This window comes from Cuculus canorus, chromosome 1, assembly GCF_017976375.1.
Source record: "Cuculus canorus isolate bCucCan1 chromosome 1, bCucCan1.pri, whole genome shotgun sequence".
Lineage (NCBI taxonomy): Eukaryota > Metazoa > Chordata > Aves > Cuculiformes > Cuculidae > Cuculus > Cuculus canorus.
The window spans coordinates 120081256-120108638 of record NC_071401.1 but is presented as its reverse complement, the minus strand read 5'-3'; the positions used below and the strand labels follow the sequence as shown (position 1 = coordinate 120108638).

Genomic DNA, 27383 nt, shown 5'->3' with positions numbered 1-27383 from the left:
AGGGGTGCAGAAGCGAAGGGATCTTGATTTTCAGACTTCATTCAGTACGTATGTCCCTGTTGGTTTCTGGTAGCTGTGAAGGAGATACTTTCTTTAAGCACTGAAATTGATGAAGCAGGAAAAATCTAGACTTGTCGTCCCATCATATTTTACATCTATTAATAAGTAATTAATTTTAAAAGCACTGATGTTCCCATGATGGGCCACTAAATATAAGCAAGTGAAACTATTGGCAGTAAAAAGAGATTTGACTGCAGCTAAGCAGTTATTTATATTATAGTAAATCATATAGGCCCCAGTTGAGGTGAGGAATCTATTGAGTTAGGCACTGTACAGAAACACTGTAGAAGGTGCGTCTAGCCCTGATGAGCTCAGAGATGGCAGAGACAAAGTGTGGACAGAGAGACAACCATAAAGAAATAATAACTCTCCTTGGATGCAAAAACAGGGGCATAGCCAAGACGAGAATGCAGATCCCCTGCCTCCCTGCTCTTCTTTCATTAATTCAAAAGCTGGCCGACTCACAGTTTGGCCTTTAGATTTAGATCTGGGTATAGCTGTTGAGTTAAATGTTTTATTTGCTGAAAACTGCTTGCCCCAGATATAGGTTAGCCAAAACTATGGGAGAAAATAAACTGAAAAAAATTTAAAAGCAATGTTTTGTAAAGCTGAAAGTTTTGCTTTGATATTTCTAAACAACATTTCTGGTTTTGTTCTGAAACAGAGTTGATTGTAATTGAAATGTATTGAACACAAATATAAAAATAGCCCATTTTGTTAAATGCCTAGGTGGGTTTTGGTTTTGGGTTTTTTTTTTTTACCTTTCCATGTTGTCAGTGTGGTCAGCTAGCCAAATAAATCAGTTATTTGCACAGCTGTAATTCTAATTAGTGTTGGACCCTGGGGACTTGGGCTATATATTTCAATACAGTGCATATTTATAATACCAAGTATCCTTCCTGGTACTCCGTATATAATAATAGCAACAGTCCAGTAGAGTGGGAAGATGGGGGCACTGGGGAAGACCCCATGCCTTTCAGCTCTTAACGTTTTTATTTTCAGTTGTAGTCGTATTTTGGAGGGTGTTGCTTACAAGATAAAATTTGCATTTATTTGAACAATTTACAAATGGGATACACTGCAAATCTAGCATTAAAGGGAAATAAAGCAGAAGAAGAAACAACAGATACATTCTCAGCAAAGTCTGACATGTAGACACTTTCAGAGATCCTTGTTGCCACAGGAAAAATGCCATTTTCTCACTCGAACACCACCCCCCCAAACTCCTGTAAAACAAAGAGATGAGTACAGGGGGTGTTTGCAAACTTCTGCAACTCAAACGCTGTTTAACTGTATTGTCTATTTCTAGGGTTTCTACCTTACAAACAATTTAGTACTTTTTATGTGATCATTCCTATCTTGAAGTAGTTTCCTCTTATTCCAGTTCAAAACTACAGCGCCCATTTTCTGTGAACAACTTCCAAGGTGAGGTATTCTGGCATCAGGTATTCCTAATGTACATCTTGCTTGTGTAGGTAGTTTTGTAGGTAGCTGGTAGGAACTGAAGGAGTCACTTTACGTTTGTGTGTATGTTATTCTTCCTCTCGTTTTAATTGATATTGTTTAGTGTCCATTTACATATTTATATGAGAAATAAACTCATGTTATCGAAACTTATACCTTTGTTAAAAAAGCACTCATAGGACATGGTGAGATGTTTTCTTCTCATCTTGGTAAGCATGGTATTCATTTTGCTCCTTTCTTGCAGAAAAGCCTGAGCTGTGACACTCGGAGCACTCTGCCACTCACTTTGCAGTGCCACTGCCTGTGATTTGGCAGTCACGCTTCTCCATCCAGATGATGTTCTCTGCAGTGTGCAGGGCCAGTGCTGGTTTTAGTTCTGCCTCAGTCCCAGTTGAAAGGCTCAGGTATATGCCCCATACGATCTTTTTGTAATGAAATGGACTTCTTCATATGACCCTAACTGGCGTGGTGAGTTAGTGGTGGAGAAGGATGCCTGTAGGATTGATAGGCCTTGAATGCTAAGTCCTTGGGGATTAGGACCAGGCTTTCTTGTGGAGAACTCTTCAACGTTCACTTCCCTTGACTAAAGAATCGTAACTGTAGAAAGCACTAACGCCTGTCTTGATCCAATAAGACTAGCAGCAGAAAAAGAACCAAATAGAGAGCCATGGATATAATGTAAGAAAGAAGATTTGGCCAAGCCTTTGTGACTCCTTACAGGTGCTCTTTAACGATGTTAGCTTTGTGCGTCTTTTTGGAAAATCCTTTTGGTGTCTGTGAAAGCCTCATATTACTTTGTCCTTACCTCCAGAAGTCTAGGGCATTGCTGCATAAAATGAGGGTATGTTCCAAGCTGTCAGATTTCTTTCTCCCTTCTGTTACCCCACAGCTACCCCATTTAATGCTATCTGATGGTAGGTTCCATGGGATTCAAGATAAGTGGAAATGTGGTAGGAGAAAAGGGTAGATAGGGATGGGTGGGACTGGAGACGTGACTTGAGGAGATGAGAATAAGCTGTGGTATGTAGGAGAATGGGCAAACATTTTTACTGAGTACATATGCATGTAGGGAGTAGGGAGCTGCCTTCACCAGTCTTCATTTGTTCAGGATTTCTGCTGCTATGTTTCAACAGTCTTAGTGCTCAGCCCTAGTGTTCAGCATATTCCCATGTGATTACTTGGTGCCTGTGAGACTTGCAGCCTCAACAAGAGAGGTGCTGAAGGGAGTTCCTCTTGCTGTTGCTGCCAGTGTCCTGATGCAGAAAATTGTGGAGAAGTGAAATTTTTACCTCTGATGGCTGCTGTTTCCTTTGTGTGCTGACTGCTACTGTACCAAACAAAGGTTTGTCTAGACCAGAGCTCAGGGTTACTTATTATCCTCATAATCCATTTCCTTTTGCCAACAGCAGTGGCTTATGTAGATAAGTCAGAAGGGAATGCTCACATCACGGGTAGCCTCTTCTCTATGATCTTCATTAAGCTTTGGACCATTAGCTCAAGATGCGTGATCAGTTTTGTTTGTTCAAACAGCAAGACAGGCAGAGTCTCCTCTGAGTGTTTCTTTCAAGCAAACCAGCATGACTGAAAACTGGGAGCTTGCCAGAAAATGTTACGTGAAGTAGTAGTGGCAGGTTCATCTTAGTGTGGGCGGAGAGAGAGCTGTACCCTCTATTTTACTACTTCAAACATGCAGTGTCCATATGCCATAGTTGAGCTGCTTTATGGATGGAGTATGAAGACGACTACTTGATCTCCTTCATACAAACACTGTGCGAGTGCTGTAGATATATAGACTTATGGATATGAGTATCAGCTGTTGTTGCAGTCCAAACACACAGCATCAATATTCAGTATGCTATAGACAGTCCCATTTTTCTCCTTTATATTTAGTATTAGTACACAGAGCCAAATACTAAAAAGGGAGGGGGGGCAGGTCACATGATTAAATTAATACCATTAATTATTTAGAAACAATCAAAGGAAATACAAGACATCTGGCTTTAAGCCCAAACAACTCATGGCACTGCTGTTGCCTTGTAACCTCATCAGCTCTTAGTCCAGTCATCTCTGTTCTTTCATTACAAACAGAGGAGATGCCCCCCTATCCCCCACCCCTTTCTTCTTTTCTGCCTTATTTCTGGCAGCTTGGAACACAGATCACAAGACTGGACTATAGAATTGTCTGATTTTGTGTATAAACTGTGATTAGTTCTACGATGAAAAGCCATTCCCTTCCCCCCAGCCCCATGGTATACAATACTGTTTGATTAGCAGTGTGTTTCAGCCATAGGTTGTGTTATTCTATTCATCATAGTATTGGGAACTAGCTGCTGTAGGAGGGAAAAACACTGTTGTTACTGGAGTCATTACTGAAAGTCACTAAACACGTGTGTTACAGTAGGCTGCATGTAATATACAGTGAGAGACAGTGCCTGTCCTGAAAAGTGGATGGTTTACGTAGGCAAAAAGCTGGAGGAGAAATAACATCATGGAGAATGGAAGCACTTTGCCTGTGATTGTATAAAAGGACTGTGGCAGACCCAGTCCGCTGACCTTGGCATTTGCCTACCCTCGCTGAGGCCAGTGGGCCTATCCTTTGCAGCCGTGGCCAGGCATTTTTCATTGGAATGATTTTTCAGTGGAAACTCTTTTTCTTGAAATTAACTTTTTCCTTGGGAGTAAGTCTTTTACCCAAGAAAAGCAAAACCAAATACTTCCCAACTGCTGGTTCTAGAAGGCTCTTTACCCCTTTTTCTAGCTATTTGGTGGAAATTTTCCATTTTGGTTATTTGAAAGGTGAATTTTTGTGGGAACACTTTCTCATTGGGAAAAAAATACCCACTTAGCTCCATTTTTTTATTCCAGCTTGAGAACAGAACATTTTGGGGCCCTTTTTCTGCCAAGTGATTAAATCTTTATGATAAAGTGGTTCCATTTTCTCTTTAGTTCAGTCTTTATTAGAATAGATGGTTTAATACAATCTAATCATGCAGTTCTCATCTTCTGAGGGTAAATTAAAACACAGAACTTCCTGCAATGGTTTTACAGTTATTGGGGTAAAACAAAGTTTCTCAATGATCATTAGGATTCCCTTTTTCTGTGTACTGGTGAACGTGGACCCATTTTGATTGAAATTTTGGTGTATTGAAGTCATTCTCATTACATCCGCGTCTGTGGAGAGGCACTGACTTTCGTTTTCTTACTCTAATCTGAAAAGCATAGTTTCACTGGCTCTTCTCTTAATGGTTGCTGAGAGCTGAAGAACTCTGATTTTATGAAAAGGCATTGAGACTTCTGTCACAGTAAGGATCTCTAGACAGTCTTTACCTATTTTCAAATACTATTTTGAAGATGCGCATTCCCAATTATCTGTGAAAGAGCATCAAAATATGCTTCCTAGGTTCTGAAAAGCTTACTTCAGCCTATTGCTCTCTGTTATTTGTAGTATTCCATAGCCTACACTTGTCCTCAGAAAATGATGGCATCAGTTGAACATATTGGGTGTGATTTTTCCAAGTATGTGGTTATCCACATTTTGTTCCCACTGCATTTTATGTGTGTTAACACTACCTTCGGTGAAGGCAGAGTTAGGCCCATGCAGAATGCTTTAAAAAACAAAAAACAAAACCCACCTCTTGGACCCTGGGCTATTTGCAGGCAAGAACATATGTTGTGTGCACTTCTTCTGCTTTGCAGGATGTTCGTTGAAGGGTCTGAGGCTGCTCTCTGAGTAATGATTTAGTTCATTTTGGTGCTGTGATAGGTTTGTTTCTTTAATGTTGTCCCTTTATCATATGTTTTCAAAGTATTGTATCTCTTGGAACTAATTTTAAACAAAATTTCTCTGTATCCAATAAACTAAGAAACCCTCTTAGATTAAGCTGTTCCAAGGTTTTTGGTTTTTTTTTTTTATTTGTTTTCTTATACTAAAGCCAGTACTTTTTCTTTTGTTGTCCTCGGATGTAGTCATTATATACAAATTGTTGTTTATATAAAACTTACCTCTTTTTTCTTTTTTCTGTTCTTTCTTTACTTTGTGCTTTCCTAATATCTACATCACATATTGATGGCAAGAGCAGCAGTGGTTGGCAGTTTTCCTCAACTTTGCAAGAGAGAGAGAGATTTGGTTGGAATGAAACCTCGCTCTCCATACAGCCTGCTTGAGACGCAGCACTGAAAGGTATCGTCTCATTTTCTAACTTGAAAACCATGAACAGGTAGAAATCCCAGTGCCAAACCACCTGTTGATTCACAGCCAAAAGTCCTTTGGCAATACATTTCTCACTGTATCTAGGTGAAGTGGTTGCATGGCTGGTACCCACGGTATCTGTCTGTATCTGCAAGTTTGGCAGACAGCCTAATTAATTTGAGACGATTTCAACTGCAGTTTAGGTAGAGTTAGCAGGGCAAAGGATTTTCTGATCTTAGCATTGCTTTTTTTTGCCTAGAATAGCATACATCACTCCTATAACTTGGTTCAGCATTGAAAATACCAATCCTGAAGACACATGCTGTGCATTAAAGAGCAAGATGAGATTTGTTGAAACAGCTGTATATAGAGAGTCCAGATCTGCAATAGCATAATATCCCGGAGGTCAGAATTGAGGTGGATGAGTGAAACTGTGAAGGCAAAAGTTGTGAAATACCCTGCTAGTAGCATCAATACTTCATCTTTTGAGAGTACTACAATTCAGAAAATCACTTGAAATCAAGTTAAAATGCTATCCTTGGACTGCTACATGTAGGCTCCTGTGATGTGTGCATTACAGAAACAGCCACTCTGCACTAATACGGCATTAAAATTTTGGACTCCACCCACAGAAATTAATAACAGTCTTGAAATAAGAGTGATGTCGGATCCTGACACATGTTAAGTCCATATGTTCTTGGACATCTGTCCTCCACTGCTTGAGAGAACTAGAAATCCCAGATACTCTTATTTTTCTTATTTCCTGTAATGCTATGCTGGGAAAGTAGGAGAATGTAGGTGATGGCAGGCTTTGGCCCATGGGTAGCTGTACAGCAGAACCATATTTTATATTTCTACATGCTCTTATCTGTTCTATTCTGTTTGTGGTACTAGTTGACTTCCATGGATTTGCATAAGCATAATTTAGAACAGATTTGGACCACACTATTTATATTTGTGCAGATTGTTTGTGAAACAGTTATTTCCTGTGGATCTGTAGCATTGTCCAATGTTGAGCAATGCTTTCATATGTATATATGACTGGTTAAAACACAAAATGTGTTTTGAAACAACATTACAAGGAACAGTAAAAGCCACACAGTAAGTGAGCTATGCTTGGCTGTCCATATAATGTCCAATTAATGTGGTTACTGCACTCTGAAGCCTTTCCAAGGCAGAATAAGACATGCTGTGGCCTGGTAAAAGACACGTTTTTTCCCAAATTTTCTAAAGATTTCTGTTACAGATGCTACAATGACATGAGGACATGGTAATCCATATCTTTAGTAGCAGTAACAATGAAGGGTGTGAAGTATATCCCCAAAATCTGAAGGTGCGAATTCTAACCCATCAGTGAGCTGTGTGTGAGAATTTTATACAGTAAAACCTAATCTGTGCTGAAGAGGAACACTTTGAACTCCCAGCATAAAATAGAAGATGTTCTGCTCTCTACAACACTATCTTGAGCTAAACTTGGGATCTAAAAGCCAAGCAAGGTTCTTTCATCACCAGTCATAAAGATGCTGTAAGTCAGATTGTCCCCTCAGGCTAAATTTTGACAATGTAGTAAATTGAGCTTTGGGAACTTTCTACAGGATCGAGAACTCTATCACCTCAAAACGCAAAGCACGAATCCATTATAAATTCATTCTTCTGAGGCAGTTTTTAAAATGTATTTTGAAGTGTTGACTTTCACCAGCAAGCTCCACACCTTATCTGATATCTTTTGTTCCCTGATGCCAACATTAACACATATGGGAGCTGGCAGAAATGTGATCTCATGTCCTCATGTGACCCAGATGAAATTTGTACTGTGGATTTATCCATTAGTGCAGTGTGTTATTGTTAATGATCAAGTGCTATCAACTCAGTTACTCCTCTGCATTTTGTTGTCTTCCTGTTCTGCCTTTATTACTCAAATCTGCACTGGAAGGTGGCACAGGCATCGGGAAGAGCAAAATTTGGTCCATGTTTTGAATAGGATGAGAAAGTATGTTGGATTTAGTACACATGTATCAACACTTACAGTTCAGTGAGCTGTGTTGAGAAGAGTGAAAAAAGCTAAGTCTTGTTTCTTGCATGAAATTAAGCCAGAGTGGTACAGGAAAAGTACACAGGAAAATTCCTTTTACTCTGAACTCTTAGGAAGCTAATGAATAAGCCAAACCTCAGAGTTTTCATTTGAGGACAAGTTTGGCCAGTATTAAAATTTGTCTGTAATTCTTATTGTTTTTCTCTGCCCTCCTCCCCTTTGCTTTTCTGTGTTGTGTGATGAATGTATCATGCCCTGATTTTGCAATTGTAGCTTTGTGCTTAAAAGCCACACTGACACGATGAATGTCTTTACTGAATTATATTTCAGAATTCTTCCAGGGAGTTTGTAGTTTGGAAAGACAGAGCTGCTTGCAAAATTTTCAATTTGAGAAATGCTGTGTACTTGAACCTATATGATTTCCTTGATCTTGGTGGGCCAAAACAATTCTCAATCTCATGATCTTGGTCTCCTGGAAAGAACAGAGGAAGAGAAGGGAAGAAATTTACAGTGAGGTTGTTGATACTGCTATGTTTAAAACCCATTGTTTGCTGGAGTTTTGAGAGTTTTTCAATCTGTTTTCCTTCTCTTCCTGACCTAATTAATTTTATGGAATATCCCCAAGGACATAACTTATGTGACAAATGAATTACATTAAAAGTTACTGTCATGGCATGAAAACTTTCTTTAAGTAGTAAATTTAATAAGTTTCTGTATTCTTTCGCTCTATAAATAATGATCTACCTGTGATAGTTTGGGGTTTTTTTATTTTTCAGAAAATTTTGGATGCATAGTGACCTATTGTCACTATTAAAAATACTGAAAAATATAAATTAAAAAGGAGAAACATTGTAATTCAGCTGTGGTCAGCATAAAGCTTCTGAAGTGGCACTAGCTGTGAAGTAGGGCTCTTTGATATTTTCTTCTCTTAAAATAGATTTAAGTAGAAAAGAGTCAAATAATAAGTAGTATAGAAGTCTGCTCTCCCATTCTCAGTTTACTGTAAAATAAAAACTAGCTCTCAAGAAGGAAGCTTTTAGGAAGGAAAAGCACGTACCATTTTCGTTGCTCTGTTCAGGACCGTCCCATCTGGAATGTTTGTATTAGTGAAGCTGTTTAACCTTTTGAAGTCCATGGATCTTTGTGCTATCTTTTCATGCAACCTTTTTATTTTATATCCACGCAACCTACTGAGTTCAGTGAGATAACACACACATTAAAACATTTACCTTGGGCTTCCAAGGCTGTACACGCTTTTCTGAAAGATTAAAGAGACACGAGGTATAATTGCTGCTTCTGGTAAAAGCAATAGGCATTTTACTAGCAACACGAGCAGAAGCAAGTTTGCTGTAATTTTGGGCCAAAATGCAAGTTTGGAATTTATTTGCATTCAGAAATTTTCCAATAGCATTACAGCTAGGTGCTTATTCCTGAGGTGGAGTAGTGACACTGAGTTTCCTTTTCCATAGAGAATTAAATGCAGGAAATAGCTTAAATGTGAATAAAACAAAGTGCCGTGCATCTTAATAATTTTTGTTTTGGCTAGATGGAATAATCCAAGGAAAGGAACTTCTTTTGTAAAAATCTGCTGAACGTAATTGAACATCCCGGCATTAGTTCAGCAGAATATCCAAGCCAGTGCTTAAAGTTAGACTTGTGCTCCAGTGCTGCGCTGACGTGGAGCATCTGTGCCCTGGCACGAACGAGCTTTTTGACCCAACCGTAGCCAGGTCCCAGCAGCTCACCCACACCCGGAGCAGGATTTGGGGAGGATCTTTTGGTAACTGGGAGGAACCACCAAGCTGGTAAATTTGCCTAAGGGGATGATAACAAGGAAAGAGTGTTCAGCAGGAAACTTATTTTGAAACACTGGATGCACTTTTTTTTTTTCTAGTTTTCTATTTCGATCCTATGTTCCCAGCTTTTCTAAAGGGCTCCTAAGTAATTTCAAAATTAAATGACTTCACTAGCAGTTTTGTGGCCCTCATAAATATGATGAAGCCTGACTCTCTCTCTCTGTCTCACTTTTTCTTGAGGTGCTTAACAGTCTTAGGGCATTTAAAAAATATTCCTTCTACATCAAGACAGCATATTTCTTTAGTTAAAGACAAGGTTCAGAGGCAAATATAAAACAGTTATGTATGTTAGGTCTGCAGTAACTCTTTCTTTTTTTTTTTTTTTGGAGATGATAAGTTATTTTCCTTTCTTTAGATGGATTATAGAGAACACGGTACTGTCCCAGAGTCCCCAGATTCAGTTTTAAAATGGATCAAGTTCAGGTTCTGACATACTTGGCAGAGTACCATCGTTTTTCTACCCCTCCCTCAATCTGGGCCATAATTGTGGATATCCTGTGGACCGCAGCCCAGAGACTGCCAGTACCGGGAGCATACGGAAGGGAAGAGATGATGGCAATAGCTTCGTAGCTTGACCTGACATTTGCATTGTTTCTCAGTTGCTAACTGTGATGAGGGGAGCAGAGGGTTTGGCACGAACTGTGAGAAACTGGTCATGATTTGGAGGAGCAATCATCCCTACCTGACTCAGATGTTATTACTAGGTGCTGTTCACACTTAAAAAAAGATAATACAAATAAGGAGTATTTTAAATAAAGAGAAAGGAAACAAATAGATAGAAAAAGTCATACCCTAGGTAATTCCACTGCTTATGATGAAGTTGCACTGGGGATAGATATTAACCTCATAAAATCCCTGAGTCACAAACAGCCTTATGACAGACCCCGATAGCTTTGTGGAGACAGATTATGTCAAGCCCTCAAATTTGGAAACATAGCAATTCCTCTGTAGTAAGATTGCAAATGAACACCCATTCGGAGATTGCCAACATTATCACAGTTTGTCAGGGTGATCTCACAGCCCATAAAGCGCCGTAAGAGATTGCTTTACAAGTTCTGAAAGATTAGAGTGTTGAAGTATGTGACACCAGAATGATGCTTTGATGCCTGGCTTTGTCAGTCAGCCAGACAAATAAATAATATCTCGTGTTTTTATTAGTGTAAAGCATAACAGGTAATGGAAATGTATAGAGAAGCACTTTCTTGTCACAGCTATATGGAGCACCGAAATGTAGGCTAAACAAAAATGGGATATGTTAATGTAAAATCCTTCAAACAGGCACACACAGTGTACCTGTGTGGGTCAGTAACTGCAGTGCAGTGCCTATTCCTATTTCAGCCAGTAGTCGTTTAAAGCATTAACATTATTGCATGGCTAAATGGAACAGCAAAAATAATTTGGAGGTCTTGGAGTTTGGTCATCTAGTGACGCATGAAAACATATATCCTAGTAAATCAAGGATGGAGTTTTGGCTGGCAAGTGGTAAAAGGCGTGGACTGCAGAAGCCGTCGATTCCTCTCTTGACTTAGGAGTCAGAGCAATGCAGGTGTGCAGTTAGGAAGTGGCAGAGTAGATGAGTATAACACACTCTTTACTTTAGGAAGTGGAGAATAGATGTGTATAAAATCTAGCATTTCTTCCCTGGCAGGGATTGTGGAAAAGCTTTGGAATAATATGGCATGCTCAGAGTTTTATTATAAGTTTCAGGTACATAAAGCGTAAGATACCAATATGAGAATAATCTGCTTTCTGTAACCACCAAACTTCATAGGATACCCTTTTCCAGATTCCTTCGACATTCAGCCCAGATTTCCATAAAGGATGAGTGGTCTAAAAACTGTTTATGGAGCCTCAGATGACAGTGATTCCCACTGGTAAAGAGTTCTAAACAAGGCAAATTTGTCAGTCATTTTTCTTTGTTACAAAATACTGGTATATTTTTGTAGATACCAGAGTTCCACCAAAGATTAGCTGTGAATCTGATCTCTGTCAGTTTTCAGCCTTTAAACTTTGTGGAACAGGAGGTCTAAGATGCATGTTTGTTGCAATCCTTCATACAGAACCATGAAACTGTAAAAATGTAGGGTCAGGTACAAACCCTCATCTGCCTGTAGTTAGAAACAATCATCTGCAGTTCTCTCCTGCCTTGACACCTTGACATAATTTGCCCTTGACTTTGGAGAGATTTTGCCCCTATTTCTCCTTCATTATGAGCAGCAGAGGATTCATGGGTACCCAAGTATTTGTTAATGATTGCTTATGCAAACCTGGAGAAGCTTGGATGACATGCCCTGTATAAGGGCATAGAATTATTATGACTATTATTAACTGAATGCCTAAACCTAGACAATGTATTTGCACATGTAAGTAATTATGATGCACTTCAAGGCATTCTGTTTGTAATGCTTTGTAATGCTTTCTCTCCATTTCCTACAAATCAAATTACTGAGGAATAGATTTGATTTCCACATCATTTTGAAAATATTTTCTTTTTCTTTTTTTAATTTCCTTTGTATTAATTTTTTTCAAAGTTCAAAACACAACCAACTGTGACAATGCATAAAGCCAAACAAAACCCCCCTAAAGTATAACAAAATTAAAGACGGCCTAAGATGATACGCAGCAAACAATGTAAATCATACCTAACAAACATGGTTGTAATAATATACCTTATCCATGTCTGATCCACTAATAACAAATGCTTATTCAGAGAACAAATAACTCATTCTTCTTCTTAGTGAGACAGAGACAGAGGCAAGCCCCAAATTGAAATTATGTCTTACAGTCTAAACAAATATGAAAAACCTGCCAAATCTTCTTATAGAAATTCCAACAGTCTTGTATTTTCTTTGTATCTTTTGGGAATAATGAGATTGGGAGGAGGAGGAAAAAAGGCCTTTTTTTTACTGCAAACATGTGGCCTGATCCTGTAGGTTTTCCCTGAGAAGTCCTTGCTGCTTTCTGTTGAAAGGTTTCTGTTGCAAGTATTGGAATCAGACCAAAATCTGAAGGCACAGCCTGGGGTTGTTTTTAATAATTAGGGATTTTTTCCCTCCCTCATGAGAAGTATCTTCAGAAGAGCAGTGTTGACATGCAAATTACAAGTGATACCTCTGGTCAGTTTATAAAGGTTGCTACAAGAATGAAGGCTGCTAATGGAAATTAATTAATACTTTCCTCTCTACATCTTGTCAAAATAGGTTTTTGCCATGGGTGTGATAGTTGGTGTGAGTACTTCCCAAAGAGGAAAAAAGCAGACGTTCGGGTATCTTGCAAGCCATGGCACACCTTAGGTGCCATGCAGTGCTTACTTGTCGTTTGTGACTAAGTCCAATTCAGTTGGCTGGGATGACAGCTTTGCTGCTTCCCCTGTCAGTGTGAGAGCAGTTCTGGCCTAATTGCCTGCCGGTGACATCTCATGTCTAATGAGGTTTAAAGAACCTGTGTAGAAATATTTGCCCTTTCTCATATTAGAGACTTTGAGGTAGAAAACATCTGTCTGTCTTGGGTCTCTTCTGTCGCCCAGGATGCACCTTATGCTAGTCACGCCTCCCCTGTGGGCTGTCGTTGTTGAGGTGAGAAGGTTCTCAGTCTTCTGCCTGTGTACACTGGTGAAATCACTGCCGTTGCAGGGGATCTGTGCTACGAGCTGTAGCAGGGTGCTATTTTGTGTCTTTTGATTTTGCTTTGAAGCCTCTTGTGAATTGTCAGCACCCTCACTTCCTTGACTGCTTCTCTCCCAATGCCCCCACATGCCCGCTTAGTTACTGTCCTACCTGAAATGTCCCTGTGCTACCCCTTACCCAGATGTGCTCCCACCATGCCTGCACAGCAGGGTGCAGGCAGCAGCAGGGGTGGAGGAGACCCATGTTGCCCAGAAAAAGACTCCTGTTTCAGTGGCTGCGTGAAGGAGAGCAGTGGTGTGCTCATGCTGACTTGTACTGTTCCTGCTGGCCATCAGCTCTGCCCCTTCCCCAGCCCTATACCCTGTCCTTCACAGCAACTTTATATATATATATATATATATATATATATACACATCAGAGAGAAGAGCAAACAATGATCAATGCCAGAGTGCACCCTATGTAAGTTTGCGGACGACACTAAGCTGAGTGGAAGTGTCGATCTGCTGGAGGGTAGGGACGCTCTCCAAAGGGATCTGAACAGGCTGGACCGCTGGGCCAAGGCCAATGGCATGAGGTTCAACAAGGCCAAATGCCGGGTCCTGCATTTGGGGCACAACAACCCTATGCAGTGCTACAGACGGGGGGAAGAGTGGCTGGAAAGCTGCACGGAGGAGAAGGACCTGGGGGTGTTGGTTGACAGCCAAATGAACATAAGCCAGCAGTGTGCCCAGGTGGCCAAGAAGGCCAAAGGCATCTTGGCTTGTATCAGAAATGGCATGGCCAACAGGTCCAGGGAAGTTATTCTCCCCCTGTACTTGGCACTGGTGAGACCGCACCTTGAGTACTGTGTTCAGTCTGGGCCCCTCACTCCAAGAAGGATGTTGAGGCTCTGGAGCATGTCCAGAGAAGAGCAACGAAGCTGGTGAAGGGGCTGGAGAACAAGTCTTATGAGGAGCGGCTGAGGGAACTGGGGTTGTTTAGCCTTGAGAAGAGGAGGCTGAGGGGAGACCTTATTGCTCTCTACAACTACCTGAAAGGAGGTTGTAGAGAGGAGGGTGCTGGCCTCTTCTCCCAAGTGACAGGGGCCAGGACAAGGGGGAATGGCTGCAAGCTCCGCCAGAGAAGGTTCAGGCTGGACATCAGAAAAAAATTTTTCACGGAAAGGGTCATTGGGCACTGGCAGAGGCTGCCCAGGGAGGGGGTTGAGTCACCATCCTTGGAGGTATTTAAAAGGGCAGGTGGATGAGATACTCAGGGGCATGGTTTAGTGGTTGATAGGAATGGTTGGACTTGATGATCCAAGAGGTCTTTTCCAGCCTATTGATTCTGTGACTTAAGTGGCTGATTTGTGTTGGAGACTTCAGGGTTTTTTCTTGTATATCCTCGATATTTGTATAAATACTTCTATCATTTTGGAATCCACTATTCTCCTTGCCTAGTCTGGGAGGGTATGGTTATGAATTTTGCAATCTCCAGGTGATACTTCTGTCACTGTTATTACTTCAAGTTTGAAAAGCAACTTTAACTGAGTCCAGGCTGTCTCTTGCAAAGACCCACAGTCTAGTGCATAGAGATAACATGTATACCTAACGATAACAAATGGGAGATGAGTAGGATCACAAGAGTGATATAAGGTAAGGAAGCATTTTTAGAACTTCTCATTTTGTGTTTTGTGTCGTGAACTTCAGTTTAAATTCTGTCAGCAGTAATTTGCATTTAAAACCAAACCCATGGAAATCTGTCATCATCATATCTGAGAAACATGTCTTAAAAATGTGAGTCAAGCAGAGCTGGTACAATATTATGTCCCATTGAATAAAATCCCGGATAACTGCCGCTTAAATTATTCTTTTATTGAGGAATACTTGATTCTACCAACATGATTTCCAACAAATATGGTTTCTTCTCAAGCTACAGAATGAACTGTATTAGCTGGAATGTAAAATGTAAGTGAGAAATGGCTGTACCAGCTGCAGAAACAGAGATCCCAGTGACCAGTGTCCTAGCAGTGGGCAAAAAGTCTTCACTCCCTTCTGAGTACCAGGGGTAAAATCTTAATGCACTTTGTATGTACTCTTTTTGAGATTCTTATTAAACATCACATACTAGGCCTTTTCCCCTATGCAGTGGTATAAAATCCTGACAAGGAAAAGAAGAATTGGGGAAAGGGTAAGTATGCTTACAGTATGCTCTGAGGGGCTGTGGAGAGCAAATTGACTGATGATAGATGGACTTAGAAAAGAAATGGGCTAGCAGGAGAAAAAAAAAAAAAGAGAAATTAATTTATAGGTAGAACCTCAAAAGTCAGAAATAGATTAGAATTTATCTTTATATATATTTTTTTATAGCAAAATTCTCTGCTTTATGAAGCAATGTCCTACTAAACTATTTCACCTGTAGTATTTTCATAAGAATGTATTTCCAAAGAGACAAAGTACCCAGAACATGGTTTAGGGAATGGAGAAAATGTGTACCAGTTACATCTGAGTTGTATTTTCTTTGTATTGAAATTACACTTAAATTTATGATACTAGTGTCATTCTTTGATTAAGCGATCTGAAACTATAGAATTAACGTTCTAGTGCCTGTCATTTAGTTGAACTCTGCTTTAGACAAGTTGGCCAAACCATCAGAGGAAAAGAGGCTCCTGAATTTAACCCTTTAACCTCTTGTTTCTGTCATTGCAGCATATCACTGCACAGCCCTGCAGCAGTGCAATGAGTTCCTGCTCAAAATATAGGTCAGGACTTGAACTGGTGGTGTGCTAGCCCAGAGCTGCACTGTGCCACCTTCAGTCAATCTTTCTGGTTCAGGATAGTAATTTACATGTCTCTGTTGAGATCTGGTGTCTTGTCTTGTGTTTGCTTACCTCTCAACTTGTCCATGGTTATAGTTGTTTAAATGGTCTTGTATTTTAACTTTGTTGGATCTTCTCTTTATAAGTTCTGTTCATTTAGTCAGGGTGGAGATGGTACCTCTGCTAGAGCCCCGCGTGGTTTTTCATTTGCGTCTGCTTCTTGATTTCTCACAGAGAAGAGGTTGCATATCTGGGATTTGTTTAAGGAGGCTGCATTCATTTCTAGTAGGCGCATCTCCGGTTGCACTGTGATATCATGGACCAGTTAAGGTTGCATTTGTTCTCGAAGAGCTTAATTAATGCTTACGGTCAGGACGTTAGTAGTATAGTCTATTAAGTAGGAAGGATTTGCTTATGCATTGGAGGGCTGAGGTGGGGCCTTAAAATGTAAGACCTCCTCTAGAGCACAGCCCAAATAGAATATTGTCCCCAGTGGGTGACAATAGCAGATAGTTGTGAACAGCAAGATCAAGCCTGTAACATGGTCAGAAAAATAATTCTTAGCGGAAATTTCACTTCATTGTGCTGAAGGGAAGTGAAGCACCATTTATTGATAAGACTGAAGAGCTTGATGTTGTCTTCTGGATAGAGAAGAACAGAAACCAGCTTCCACCTAGCATGCTATTAGTGCAGCCACTGGTTCTAGGGAATTCATTCAGGAACAATGCCTTCATACCAAGGAAATTAATCTTCTACCATACCTAGCATAGTAATCAAACTGTCTACATGCACATCTAATCTGTGCAACAGTTTCCTGGGTTATGGTCTAGTATGAATATGGATATACATTACTGTTTCCCATAATCTTGCCAATGGACAGCAAGAATAGATGTACAAAATCTTGGGAAGACATGAAAACAAACATGCAGTTGTTCTCCATCTCTCTTTCTGTGCATTCACCATGTATCAAATAACACAGATATGATGATACATTATGTGTCAGGGGTAAAAAACAGACTACACCCCACGCAGCCATCACACCTTGAAAACAGACATAAAATGTAAGTCAATATGAATACACAGCTCCTAACAGCCTAATAGAATAGATCACACCACAGCCAGGTACATCTGTTCTCAGCACTAACCATTATCATTAGCTTAAAATGCTTAAAATCACTGAGCTTCCTCAGGTCTGGGGACAGATTATACCAAGAAGAATCTGCTAAATAGATTTAGCAATGTAGCAAGCAGGGACCTTGACTACATTAAAACGATACATTTTGCATCTCAAAGGCTGCAGGCTGTTTTCAGAGGAACAGTCTGAATGAAGAATGACACTAACATTGGATAGCAATTTCTTTATCATTGTTTAAATACAGAGCTTGAAAGCCTTGGACAAACAATTGTGCCAAACTGGAAAACAGTGTTTTTTGTGAAAAATCAGACTTGCCTTGTATAGCAAGCCATCCGCCACCCTATAGCAAGTGTTCTCATCAGACTTTGCATAGGATGCCAAGACCTAACCATGATTGGACTTCAGACTGTGTGGCTAACAAAAAGAATCAAATTACTCTCATGTGGGAAAAGGAACAGGAAAACAGAAGAAATAGCATATTTCTCCTTGTCTGCCTGTCTTCCCAGTCTGGTATCTAATTGTCGTGAAGCAGTTTCTTGCAGAGACCCTCAAGTCAGTCAAGTCAGGAGAGCTTCAGAGAAGTTTTCAAAAGCAAATAAAAAAGCAGGTTGATATACATGCAGCAGAGACTGCTAAGGCGGTACACTGCTGCTTGTTCAAGACTTGCTCTAAAGGAGCTGATGAGGTAAGTATGTGACTGATTCAGCGGGAGGAGAACTGCCTGGCTCTTCAGAAGAAGTGGAAATGGTGATGGGGAAAATAACCATGATAGAAATAAAGGCATGAAGTACTATGTTTGATGATGAAAAATGTCTGAAAGATGTAGAAAAAATGCACGTATGTTTCGCATGTTAGCTGAGAAGAGGTCCAAGAAATACGTAAATGTTTAGCTTGTATTCTCATACTTCTTGGCCACATAATAAAAGAAATTGTTTGACTTTTGTGAATTACTATGAAGGACAAATACCTCTGGCAGAACTTCAGCATGTGGTTCCATGTACCTCCACCCAGACTTGGAGTTCTTCAAGAACACACCAGCTCTTAGGAGAAAAAACAAAAGCAAATATGTATGGAAGGCTATTCCATTTTTAAGTGAAGCTCACTCTTTTTTTGTATCTTCAACAGAGCTAAGATTCCGTGCCTCTACAGTGGCATCTTTTCTATATCTTCCCAGATCCTGTCTCGTGCCCCGAATCTAAGAGGTGTTAAGGCTGACAGGAGTTCTGTTTCTCCACAACTGAGCAGGCTGACTGCAGTCCTGGTGCCAGCATGGGGACCTACTTCACTGTTCTGATAGTGTGAAGTGTGTTTGCTGTTCAGCAGCTTAACTTGCAGTTTGGTAAACTCCTTTTCCTGTGTTTGAAAGGCCATATTGTAACTTTCCCTTGCAAAGTCTTGAGAATGCTTCCTGGTGAGAGAGGTTATGCAGTGGAGACTTTGGAGGATGTTTTTTTCAAAGAATCATCTTCTAACATGAGGAGCTTGAAGAATCTTGAATTTTCAAGGCAATGTAAGCAATTTTGTGGAAAGATCCCTAATGCAAATAAGCAAGACATAACTAACTGAACTCTCAACCATGTCCAGGAAGTTCAGCATTGTCTTTGTGCAGGACCTGCCTCTCATGCTGTAGTATGGCAGCAAAACAAAACTTCTATATTCCTAGTTTTATCTTCTGGCTGTCACTTCTCTGAAATCTTTTCATGTAATTTATTCCACTTTCTCCTCCCCAGATCCTGGAGGTTCATAGTGAAAGTGAAAAGGAAAGTTATCTGAAAGATACTTGATCTATAGTTTAGACATCATTGTGGAGAGAAAGACAAGGTCTCAAAAAGCCTCTTACACTACTGCCGTCTAACCTCTCTTGTATTATCTTCTCCTAATAGACAGGGCTTTCACCTTTGAGATTCATGCCTTTTCTGCGTGAGTACAATATAGTGTAGCTAGACATGAAAACTTTGGGACTTAGAAAATTCTGAGAGAACCGAGCACAGAACACTGGATTGTGCATCCTTGGGAACAAAGATTACTGTAAAAATACTGGATATGAATACCACTTTCCCATATATGTTAAATCAAATCCTTGCCTTCAGAGTATCCACATAAACTGCACAGAATGTATGGAGGTCCCCAGAAAACTGCTGTCAAAAGCCATGCTTCTTTGGAATGATCAGTCTCTCTGTGCTGAAGGACAATCTGTAATTTTCTCAGGAGGCAGTCTGAGCCCATGCAGTTAATTCCCGGAGGAAATGGCGGTTAGCGTATACCTCACCACTCTCTGCTTCCCCTGGGAAGTGTATTTCTTTCATTATGTCTTCCTAAATGTAAACACAAGGCATCAAGCACATAAAAAAGCCCTCAGGAAAACAGGAAACCATATTGCACCCGCTTCTGTCTCTGGAGAAAGGAAGGAATAATTCATGGTAGATATGTTGGATGGCATACTGCACACAATATCTGGATGATGCTCTGGTAGCACAGCAGTGGTCAGGGAATCCGAACCTGAGTAGGACAGGTGAATACCATGGACCCTGGCAGGAGAAAGGGGTAGCTTGTGGCAAGAAATAACTCAGAGCATATGCCTCTTTATTCAGCCCCAGGTTGGGGATAGGTGGGACATAATCTTTGTAAGAAAAAACAACTAATAAAGTTGCCAAGAACAGATATTTTATAATCTGTGCTAAATCTCTGCTGGAAAACATGAACAGCAATGAAACTGAGAAGACACTAAAAGAAATTCGGGGCAAAGTGCCAGACGCCCAGACGGAAGCAGAATGTGGACCAAAAAGCTTGCGACAATTGGGTAATTATGGTTTATGAATTTCAGCTTTAATCTGTAGTTCAGTGAGTCCTGATTAAATATCTGTTAAACACAATTAAAGTTTGTTTTTGTATTTCACCGTCTTGATCAGAATAATTAGAGACTGCGTGTTTCATGTCAAAAGTAGCAAGAGGAATTTTAGTGAATGAACATCGTTTTTAAAAGCCATTTGTAGCACCAGCTGTTGGCATTATTTTATATTTTAGTGTTATCAGCATAAAGATGGGTCCTCTCAATGCTGAATGCTTTCCAGCAGGGCTAAGATTCTGGGAAAGGCATGATACGGTAGGAACCGTGCCTGGCCATGGGGCTGTGCAGGGAGCCCTGGGTGGGATTCTCAACTACAATGTTAGACTGTGCGCTAAAGTGGTGAAGGGTGGGAAGTGCTATGAACAGGTCATGTAGCGCCCAGCCTGTGCTTCTCTGCCAAAGAAGTTTTAGATAGCAAGTGCAATGAGTGATAGGAAGAATCAGTGGAAAGGGCACATATCTGATGAGCTACATTTGGATTCTCTCATCACAGAGTCTTTCCAGAAGCTCTGGGTATCCCAAGGGTTAGGTTTTAAGAGTGTTAGCCCAGAATGATAATTGTGTTAGCATTATGAGTGCTCTTGGGAAGGAACCCTTAAACTGTGCTGGCGGTGCCTTAGCAAAGGCAACAGGCTGCAGTGAAGGCCCTATGCAGATACTGGGAAGGACGGGTATGCACACGCCAGTTGCTGCAAGGACTAAATGTGTCTCCGTTAATAGCAGTTTTATTTAAGTGAGAAGAGGGGATAAGGTCTTCTAAGTTGTTCCGCTAAAGACTAGGAAATAGAGTCTTGGGAGAAAAGCAAGATAGTTTTAAATAAAGGAAAGTCACATTGAGCTACAGCTTCCATAGATGGAGGTTTGGTTTTTTTTCAAGACCCTGAAATGTATCTCAGTGCTACCTGTACATAGTTAAGGTGTATAAACAAATCTCGGGGAGGGGGAAGTGCACACATGTACGGCTGACCTGGTTTTAGCCTTCATCTGTCTCTTTATACCAGTAAATATGAATCTTCAGTCACACTTAGTGATGCCTGAGGAGGAGGAATAAATCTCAGATATTATAAACTAAAAATTGAAAATGCCTACTAAAGAAACGTGAAAGACAGTGCCAATTTCTCCTCCTGAGTAAGTGTTTTACTGCTCTATGTTTCGTTTACTTCAAACAATATAGTTCCTTTCACCTTTTCAGCTTCAGCCTCTTTGCTCAGTGTTAAAAGAAGGGGAAATGCAAGTGTTGTATGTGGGGGAAACTTCGTCTTCAAGGAGAGGACTCAGACTACTACTCCTACTGAGGAGTCATCCATTAGTAACAGATCTCAGTTACCAGTGGCCTTGTAGAAGGTCTGTGTAGCTCATTATTATCCTGCAGAACCACTTCACTTGCTGGCAGCTTAATGATTTGGTAAGAAAGTTCTGCAATAAGCACACCTCAAAACTCAAGAAAGGCATTAGCTTATCTGTAGTTTTCATTTTTTTTCCAAACATTGGTCATTTTTTTGTACTGTTTAACCTACCTTTCTAGCTAAAGGTGGGGGGAATAGTGCCAGAGGAAGCAGAATTTCTAAATTAGCCTTCCAATAAGAATATAGATCTGTTAATTCCTAAGCGAAATCAAGGTTGATGGCGAAAGAGTTGAACAGGACTTAAAAATCAAAGATACTTTGGAAAACAACATCAAAGGCATATCAAAATATGGTGGTCTTTTTATAAGCTGCAAGCCCTGAAGAGATGGTGCCCCTAATAGAGCTGAGGGAGAAAGGATCAAAGCGATGATCACATGAGTCTTTAAAGTAGAAAGAATATCTGGAGCGAATCAATGAAGAGACAGGTTTTGGATGAAACTTTCATAGCACTGGGATCGTTTATGAAGTCTTGAAGCCCAGGTACAGTACAAATGATCAGATTTCACCAGGGAAGTAGGGAAAGGATATTTGAATCAGAATAGGAAGACTAAGACTATGTGTTGTCTATCTGTGTAATAACAATATTCATGTTTAAATGTGTGTATATTTTTATATATATGAACCAATAAATTTTTAGAATGCATATTTTCTGAATTTTAGCCGTACCCCCTTTCTTCAAGAGGAATGTATCTTGTGAAACAAAAGACATTGGTGGGACTTGGTTGCGTGCATGATTTTTTATTTTTGCTTCATAGAGTTATGAGCAGATGAGAAATGGAGTTAGGCTTTTTCTGTTGTCTTCTGTTGCATTTCTGAATTACTCTGATTTTCCCTCAGAACTAGCTGCTTAAGTATATCTCATCAAATGGCTGAGCTTGTCCAAATCCACTACCCTTATGTTTGAAATTTAAAAAAAAAATAAATCAGGGCAGCGTGTAGGTCTCTTAATACCAGTTCCTTCATATGGGGGTGGAAATGGAAGTACTGACTTATAATTCAGCATGTGTAAGCATTTCACAAAGTGTATACAAGCCCAGTGAAAAAAAGAAGGAGCTATTTTTTTCTTTTGGCAAAGGTGTACGTAGTTCTTCCATGGAGTTTTAACTATGCCTGAGGGTCATTTCTCTTTTAAAGAAGCACTGACAGCTGTGATGAATGGCATTACCTGGGAAGAGGGAATATCTCGATGTTTAAACAGATCAAGTTTCTTCTTATAGAAGAGTAAACATTAGGTCACAAATCAGGCTGCTCTACTTTCATGGACAATCAGAATCAATTCTACGGTACTTAAATGTGAACTGGAAAGGCTTAAGTATAGCTGCATGCTGACATTAACAGAGGAAGGTAGTTTATAACCTGTGTACATTGTCACAGTTATCCTTTCACATGAAGTCATGGATGAATGCCATGTGCCCGTGTTGAGTTGCCTTCGTGTCAGCAGGCAAGATTGCCCGTCCATCACTATTATCTACAACGAGGCTCATTACCTGCCAGCCAGTAAACATCTCACTCTCACCATCTGCAGTGAATTACAAAGTGACTGGAAGAATCAGGATCAGTTTGCCTTGCAGAATGATTGTCAAGTTCATTTTCGTCTTTGGAGGCCCTTTGGAAATGGAAAAGATGGTGACAGGGATGAGGAAAAAGGATAATGTCCGTTACCCTCAGGCATACAAGCTGACTGACGCTATTCTTACATACCTTCCATTTTAACAAGTGCAGGTGCCTTGAAATTTTCACAGCGTGCAGGTGAAATAATTTCTTTTATTCTCAACTGGCTCTATCATTTGTAATATATATCAGTGCCATTTTCACATGAGTGGACAATGTGTTGTCTCATTCCGGAAAGATTTTTTTAATAAAAAAAATTAATTGCACTCAGTACAAAGGCATCTTCTATTGACAAAGTTGATGTCCAGCCCATCAGTGATCCATTTCAGAAAGGAGAAATCTGTATTATAGTAATTTTTACTGTTAGCATTTTGCCAGTCAGTGGGGTTTTTTTAAAAGGTACCAGGTAGCTTGATTATAAACCTTGATGTCACTGCATGGGCATACAGTGAATTCTGAGCATCTGCTTTAGGAAAGATAAAATCTATTTCATATGTCCTTTAAGGAAAAACATAAAATAGGAGGGGCAAATCAAGAATGTGTCAATAGAGCCTTGTTAAAGGTCTATTAGTGATGTACAGATAGATAAGATGTCCTGCTGTTGGTAGCAGGATGGCAGGCAGAGAGGAATGGGAGCATTAGCAAAAAAAAAAGGTCGTTTTTACAGCTCTTCCCTTTGGCCTTTGGACACAGCAGCATAGTGCAGAACCTTGGGCTTGGGTGTCTGTCCTTTCTCTTTAGTCTCTCTCCTAGCAAAATGCAGTGCTAAAAAAAAAAAAAAAAAAAAAAAAAGAAAAAAAAACCAAAAAAAAATGGAGTGATATGTGTTTAGTATGTCAGCCAATGGCCACATGTGCAGTGAGGAAATTTTCTCTGAGAGCTCCCAAAGCTCATAATCATTGTGCAAGACATAATTATACTCTTTGGAAATCCAGATTGGTCCACGGTAAGGGGAGGAAGGGAGGGAGTGTTACAGACTGATTTTAACAAGTGTATGTGTCTCCTTTCTGCAACAATTTTGGTCTTAAGTGCACTTGGCTAAATTCTCATTCTCCCCCGGGAGGGTTACTGGAGGGATTTCCAGGCTTTTCTGTCTGCCTGCAGCAGGCTCATGGGGAGCGAACACACTGACTACCATTTTTTGCACCTGCTTCAGAGAGGGGCAGCATACACTCCCAGATGCTTGCCTCAGGGTGCCAGCAGGAACAGGGGAATAGGAGAAGGCTGGCATTGCTCTTCAACAGACAGTCATCCCCCTCAGGAGTCATGAAATGCCAGTGGGCATGCTGTACCCAGAACTTTTGAGCTGAGTGAGTGCTAATGACAGTGTTTTACCTGATCCGAGTCAGAGAAATAGAGGTTCAGAGGAGAAAGCTCTCTTGAACCCTTTCTTCACTCTCATAATGCTTCAGGAATAGCTAGTATTTAGCTCCCTGTAAGAGAAGAGCTTTGTGCTGGTACTTTAGGAAGCAAAATTAAATTAAAGTGGAGAGCAGCCCTGATTTCTAGCTGTGTTTAACCATTTGCTTCTCTGACCTAATTGTTGTTTTTAGGCTTTGTCTTTTATTTTTGGAGAATCTGTTTATACCCTCTGAGTTGCAAACATTAATAGCTAAAGAAAACAATTTTCTGAACAGTGATTTTTTTTTTTTTTTTTAAGCATAAAACAGGGCTTCAAAATGGCCTACCATGCCGACTGTTGGTGATACCCAGACATCTGACTGACAGGGGATGTTTCATAATTCTCAGATTTGCTGTATTTTGAAACTGGAACAAATGCTTTAATAAAGTAAATGAACAATACCCTCTGAACCCTTGAAGTGAATGCAAATTTTGCCTGGGGCAAATAATGTCTGAAGCTTCACAGACATCCTTGCTTCACATGAAAACAGAATAAATCGCAGTTATTTCTTGAGAATAGGGTGTAGCACACAGGAATGATCAGATACCTAGAACCAGAGAGTGGATTGCTGCATGGTAGACAGTGTAGCCTCTCTGGGTTGTGCCTCAATATTCAGGATGGCAGGTTAATGTCGGCCTTATAGCAGTGTTTCATGTGTTGCATTTGGCTACATGTGCATCCTGTTGTCACTTTTCCCATTTACAGAGACTCTGCAACGGAAGGATCTGATTGTTGGATGCCAGATTATGAAAAGCATTTAGGTGTTTAAAGATATCACTGATTGCCTGAAGGTATTTTCAAGAGCATGTTAGCAAATTGGGGTTGTTCCTTTGGCACTGGATGCCTTTTAAAATTCTGGTTGTAGCCTGCTGTTATGTTTGATTATAACAATTTCTCTAAATATCTTTGTCACCACCTCCAAGGCTTGTCAGCTTGCCCACCCTCTGGTGGAGTTAGGAGTACCCTTTAGACTTCTCCTGTACCAAGCATGGGAGGGCATGATATGGCCCCAGCCTCCTTCTTTCAAAGTATTGAGAAGTCCACAAGTATTGAGAAGAGGGTGTAAATCAGAGGGAACTAGAAAAATGGGAAAAGTAACTGACTTTGTAAAGGAGGATAAAGAAAGTTTGTACAATGAGCACTATGCTGAAAGCCACAAATGTTGTCATTGTGCTGTGTTTGCTGAGCAGGGATGAGATGGATTTTAAAGATGGCAAGCTTGGTGGGCTTTATCTTCACACTGAAATACTGAACAGCCAAATCAGCTGCAATATGAACTTCAGCCATTAAACAGTAAGCATAGCTTATCCTGATAAACAGCCTCTCAGAAGAAGATACCTGCATCACCAATGCAGGCATAGAGAAAAGCTCTCCTCTAAGTTATGTTTTGACTATTATGTGCTTCCAAATGGTACATTTAGCAATACTGATTGAGAAAAGATGACTCTCAGTATCAAGCAAGAAGGAAATGATAAAATACTAAGCAGTTGAAACAGCGTATCGACTAGCCAAAAGAACGTCTGGCCATGTTTTTAGATGTTGTATCATTATTTAGATCTTAGTTGAAACATGCTAAGTTATACTTGAAAAATATCCAGCCCTTTGTTTGCAATAATTTATTTAAGTGAGAGCTTTATCCCTGTGTGTGGTTAAGTATTTCTGTAGATGTGTTGGTATTCTAGAATTTCAAACACAGATTTTTAAACCAAAGTAAATGGAAATTTCATTCCTTGTCTCGTTCTTTGGGGGGGTTGAGTTGTAAAACTTCTAAGGAAAAACCGGAGACAAACCCGAGCATACAAATTACAAAGCCGTAGATATCCTTACTTTAGTGAATCAAGCAAAAACTCCAGTGACTATCTGGCAAAACACCTGTGCCAAATAGCAGTAAAACTACTTGCAGTTACACGAGGAATTCAACACACTTTGACATTTTGTAACATTTGGGATTTTATAATTTTATAAATTGAGAAGTGTTTTGGAAGTGATTTAGATAGCATACTGTAAGAAATAGATAAAATTTGAAATAACGTATCATGATTTAATAAATACCTTTTTTATTTAACTATGTTTTCCTGAACAGCCACATAAAAACCCATGGAAGTTGACAGAGAAATTCCCACCCAGTTCCATGGGCCTTGAGTCAGATTACTGGCAGTTCACCACCCCTAAAAATAGCAAGAAAAAGGTTTTAGGAAGTTTTTAATTGAAAAATTGTGATAATAACACAAGCATTGAGATACAGTTCCTCCTAGGCTTTGTTTAACAGAGTTGGTTTGCCCAGTTCTCTGACAACTCCCAAGAGGAAAAGTTTGTGGGATTTTAGCTAGTAAAACACCTGCAAGAGGCTTCTCAGTTGTGGGATTTGAGGAGGACTTTGATTGAACTAAAGCTTTATTGGTTTAATATTTAAATAACTGTGGCACTGTTTGTGATTGCAACACTCGTTAAAGTGATTGTGGATTATTTTGTTATTTGCTTTGTTTCCTATTTTGCAATGTAAGAAGTGCAGCAGAACTCATATAAAGAAATGATATTCCAGTGGCCTTAATAGCGTCTTTGTTAGGGCTGAAATGACACAAGGACTCTGGTGATAGGATCTTCCCATCTTTTTCTTCATTCAAATCTTCCTTTGACTTTACTACCTGGAAAGCATAAATACCAGCTGTGAAACAGCGTTCTGATTCCTTTTCAATTACAAATTCAGCAGTGAAACAACTTGTTATCGTTTGTCACAATTGGGAATTTGTTTTATATTGTTACTTTATTTTGGTGGAGAAGTTTATAACATTCAGGCAGTTGAGGAATAAACACCATGCCTGACAGTTGCTAAATCCTCCTCAAACAATGCCTTAGGATGTCAAAACCGACATTTTAATTGATGTATCACATTCCATGGCTGAGCCAAAAAGGTCACACTGAAGTATGGATGAAGGATCATCAGAGAAATAGTTTAG

General features: G+C 40.0%; 1 protein-coding gene across 24 annotated transcripts in view; it reads left to right on the top strand.

The window, feature by feature from the left end:
* ZBTB20 (zinc finger and BTB domain containing 20) overlaps positions 1-27383 on the top strand; it is a 492045-nt gene that overhangs the window by 320033 nt on the left and 144629 nt on the right. For 23 of the 24 annotated variants that reach the window (XR_008453586.1, XM_054088544.1, XM_054088531.1 and 20 more), the window contains one exon: positions 5604-5704. The exons of the other annotated variant lie outside the window; for it this stretch is intronic. The gene's annotated coding sequence lies outside the window, so the exon portion shown is untranslated. The remainder of the gene's footprint in view (positions 1-5603; positions 5705-27383) is intronic. 24 annotated transcript variants of the gene reach the window in all.